This window comes from Ipomoea nil, unplaced genomic scaffold (genome assembly GCF_001879475.1).
Source record: "Ipomoea nil cultivar Tokyo-kokei standard unplaced genomic scaffold, Asagao_1.1 scaffold0987, whole genome shotgun sequence".
In the NCBI taxonomy this organism is placed as follows: Eukaryota; Viridiplantae; Streptophyta; class Magnoliopsida; order Solanales; family Convolvulaceae; genus Ipomoea; species Ipomoea nil.
Window position 1 is genome coordinate 207494 of NW_017617415.1, and position 5118 is coordinate 212611.

The following is a 5118-nucleotide window of genomic DNA, read 5'->3' on the forward strand; positions in this document are numbered from 1 at the left end:
ACCAAAAAAAAAAAAAAAAAAATTGCACCGAGAAGGCCCAACCGCTACTGCCCAGAGACTTTCTGGAGGAGGTTAATCATATCGCAAGACTTGTCTTAACTAGCCCCTTATGGCCAATAATTTTGTAGAATACATTAGTGCACACAACAAGATCAATTCATAAGTTCATTTCCAATATTTGGTAAAATCAAACATTGCACCTTCAGTACTACAACTACTATCCAAGGGTGTACACTAGGTAAATCTCATCTTGTGACATTAACTGGTAAAGGACCACAACGAGGTAAACCAACTTAGGTTGGCTATATGTAGTTGACCGGCTCAAACCAAAAAGGTCAATAAATCACTTTCATTGAGAGTCGATCTTGTAACATTGTGGTTATCAAGTCAACAGTCTAACAAACTTGGCTGAAGTTACCCGACTCATAAAAATTATTGTATTTTTGCTAAAATGTAATATATATTTGTGATCTGTCAAATAGTTTTGGTATTTCATAACAATAAAATTTATGATGTTATATAGTCCTTGTTGGAGGTAATCCCCTTGGGGCAGTGTGGCCCAACATGAGATTCAAAGAAAGCTAGTATGAAGAGTCACTAGTCAACGGAATCCGGAAGGTATTTCAATGACCCTCCTAAAACACCAACCATCCAAATGGTTGGGGGAAGCAAGATGAAATAATTGAAGAAATATTTCAAAGGAATAATCATATTTGGGAAAATCACCGTTTTGTTCTTCAATTGTTTCTCGACTGTTAATGTGATTCTTAATTTTCATCTTCAACTAATTTATTTCTCGAATTGTTTAAAATTTCGTCAATTAAACCGTTTCGAGGAATCGAAATGGTAATTTTTTTCATTTTTAAAATTTCGTCAATTTAATCCTCAAAAGATTTAATTATTTTTTTTAGCGGACAAATTTGTTCTTACATCATTGAATTTTCATATATATATATATATATATATATATATATATATATATATATATATATAGGGATGAGATCTGGTGCAAATGAAGTCTCAGGTAACACATGCGGTGAGATCTGTGTCGTTGATCAAATCTTGATCAACAGCTCAAATTAATAAAAATATAAATATAAAAAAACGCGTGTCCTAGAAGCTGGCAGAAGCAAAGTGTAATAATAGCGCACCTTAAGTGTTACAAAGACGCACTTGAAGTGTTGAATGACGCACCTAAGTGTTGAAATGGCACACCTTAAGTGTTAAAATTGTTCACCTTCTGTGTTAAAAATGACGCACCTTAAGTGGTTAAATCACGTACCTTAAGTGTCAAAATGGCGCACTTTAGTGTATAACTACCGCACCTTAAATGTTAAAATAGCGCATCTTAAATTTTAAAAGGACGCACCTTAATCTTTGAAAAAATGCAACTTAAACTTCACAATGACGCACCTTAAGTTTCAACAATAACGCACCTTAAACTTCAGAATGACGCACCTTAAATCTTAAAATGGTGCACCTTATATATTAAAACGACGCACCTTAAGTTTCAATATTACACAAAATGATCAAAATGTCACCGCATTTTTGTAAACATTGTTCAATATTGACGGTTGATTTTGACAAGATGAACAACTATCATCCACCTAGACACCCCCTCCGCATTTGATCTCTATTATATATGTGTGTGTGTGTGTGTTATTCTTTCCATGAGAATTAGTGTTTAGATGTGGTCATGTGGTTTAATCCACACCATCCAATTTTTCAATTGCACGGATATGATTAAATATGCGTAAACCTTTAAATAAGAGATTTGATTGAAAAACTGCCCTCACTCTTAAAAAAAAAAAAAAAAAAAAAAAAAAAAAAAAAAAACTATCAAATAAAAAATATACACAATAAAAAAAAAAAAGTTATAACCATCAATTTAACAAAATCAAAAATCATAATTAAACCACACATCCACACCTAAAAACTATTCCTCAAATGAATATAAATCTATATATTACGGAGTATAAAAATAATATTACTCACCCCTCTTAATCTTCTTATTGACATGACACTTTTCGTTTTAAAATTTATTTTTTGCCTATATTTCTATATCTATAAATGTGATAGAAGAACAAAATCCTAGAGGAGAAATGGTCGAAAACGCATCATGTTGGGCCTAAACGAAGCATATTATTTTTCGCAGATTGCCCCAATTCATTACAAATATGGACTTATTATGAAGCGACAGTTATGCCATAAACCAATATCAAAATACACAATTTTTTTTTGAAAGCAAAATACACATTTTATATCCTGAATATTTACAATTTAAATTGTGAACATTCAGTATATAAATTGTGAACATTTAGTATATAAAATTGTATACATTTAATATATAAAATTGTGTACATTCAGTATGTAAATTGTAAACATTTAATATATAAAAAATGATAAATATAAATTGTGTATTTTTAAAATTGAGTTCACCTTGTAAGGTGGACCCCAGTCCACAGAATAATTTTCGTTAATGAAGGTAGCGGGCCAAATCTAAGAATGCAGAAATGTGGGTCAAAACTCAAAAGTAGCAATTGATATGTCGTGCAATCATGTCCACCTTGCAAGGTGGACACTGTTCGATATTCATAATTACTGAACTCTATGTTCATAATTATAAAACTCTATGTTCATAATGTTTGAACTTCATATTCCCAATTATTGAACTCTATATTCACAATTACAGAACTATATGTTCATTATGCTCTGGAATTGTGTCCACCTTGCGAGGTAGATACAGTTCCAAAATTGTACATAATTATGAATATATAATTCAAAAACTATGAACATATAGTTCTATAATTATGAACATAGAGTTGTGAACATAATTATGAACATATAGTTCTGTAATTATGAATATAGAGATTCAATAATTGTGAATATGAAGTTCAAAAATTATGAACATAGAGTTTTATAATTATGAACATATAGAGTTCTGTAATTGTGAATATAGAATTCAATAATTATTAATATGAAGTTCAAAAATTATGAATATATAACTTTATAATTATGAACATATAGTTCAATAATTATGAACATAGAACCATGTCCACCTTCCAAGGTGGACACGGTTCCACAGCATAACGATTGGTAGCAACTGGTATACCGTGAAATCGTGTTCATCACCTAGCTTGCAAGGTGGACACAGTTCTATGTTCATAATTACTGAACTCTATGTTCATAATTATAAAACTCTATGTTCATAATTATAAAACTTCATATTCACAATTATTGAACTCTATATTCACAATTACAGAACTCTATATACATAATTATAAAATTTTATATTCACAATTATGAACACTTTTGAAACCGTGTGTAGACACTGTTCCACAGCATAATTTGCCCAAAAGTAACCTATTTCGCCTGCTCCAATCGTTATACCCTGCACCACGGCGCACAGGTCGTTTTGGGAGGCGCGGTAGGAAGTTGACATGATTATGTATATTTGTTTATACAATTATGTATATTTTTTATTATGTACATTTTTTTATACAATTATGTACATCCGAATCAGAAAATTTTTGTGTATTGTGTACTACTCAAAATAACGTTTCAAAATATACTCCTTATTTTTAAAATTTTGTTTTTATCTTTATTAATTAATTAATTTGTAAAAATGACATCATTTACCATTCATTAATCAAAATTCTAATATATTATTTTATCCATTTGTCCTTTTACACTTATATATAATATAATTCAACAAGTAATTTTACAAAACACTTTAATTTTAATTAATTAGTTTATTAACTACTAACTTTTCAAATTTCAGCTTTAATTTAAGCTAGTATAAGCATACCAAACTAAGGATGGCAATATGCCCCGTCCCCGACGGGGACGAGGATGTAGAAAATTTTCAGGAAACGGGGACGAGGATTACCTCTCCTCGCCTCGCCCCGCCCTGTCCCCGAATAATAATAATAATTATTATTATTATTAAATAAATAAACAAATAATATATATATATATATATATATATATATATATATATATATATATATATATATATATATATATATATATATATATATATTAAAAATTACACTAAGGCTCCATTTGGAAAGGAGGAAAATGAGTCATTTTCCAGAAAACATATTTCCTTTCTGGTGTTTGGCTACACAACGGAAAACTGTCTTTGTGTGTTTGGTTCATTTTTCAGAAAATGAGTAGTAAAATGAAAAGAATTGAATACTTCAAAATTTTAATTGTTTGATACTTTAGATAAAATTCTTTTGTGAATAGCACTCGTTTGATATATACATACAAAAAAATTAATATTATTTGTAGATTTTTTATTTTTTTTTTTGAACTTTGAATTAAAAAAAAAAAAAAAAGCCCGCGGACCGGCTCGCGGAGCCCGTCAACCCGCATGGGACGGGCTTTGGTTGCATGAACCCTAGCCTGCGAGATTGGTAGGCCGACTCGCAAAAGCCCACAAAAAATTAGACCCGAAAAATTTTGTATGTGTCTCCCTTGGAAAATGACTTCCCAAAAAAAAAAAAAAAAAAAAAAAAAAAAAAAAAAAGAGGAAGTCATTTTCTCCCAAAACATACATATTTTCCTTTGACTAATGCATCATTTTCAATTGACCTTATTTTCTCCCCTCTTGTCAAACACTGAGAACTTGAAAAACATTTTTCAGAAGTTATTTTTTGGATTTCCAAACACACCCTAATTTAAAATTTTGACTGAGAAAGAATTGACCGGGAATGGGAATCCCCGTCCCTGCCTAATTCCCCGTGAAGACAAGGATGGGGACCATTTTCAATTCCCCGCCGGGGATAGGGATGGAACGAAAAATATACTCACCGCCCCGCCCTATTGTCATTCCTATGCCAAACACAGCCTATGAAAAATTATAAGCTCCATAACTTAATATTTGACAAATAGAAGGTTTATATTCTTTTTTTGAAAGGAGAAGGTTTATATTTAAAACAGTTTTAAGTAAAACCAAACTATTTGGTACAACTTGTAACAAATAAGACCATCATAAGGGCAACATATATAACATCAAAATATACATTTAATTATTTTTAACAAGTGAAATGGATGGCACTTTTGGTTTGCCCTATGAAAGTATATTTTTTTTGAATGCCCCTATGAAAGTAT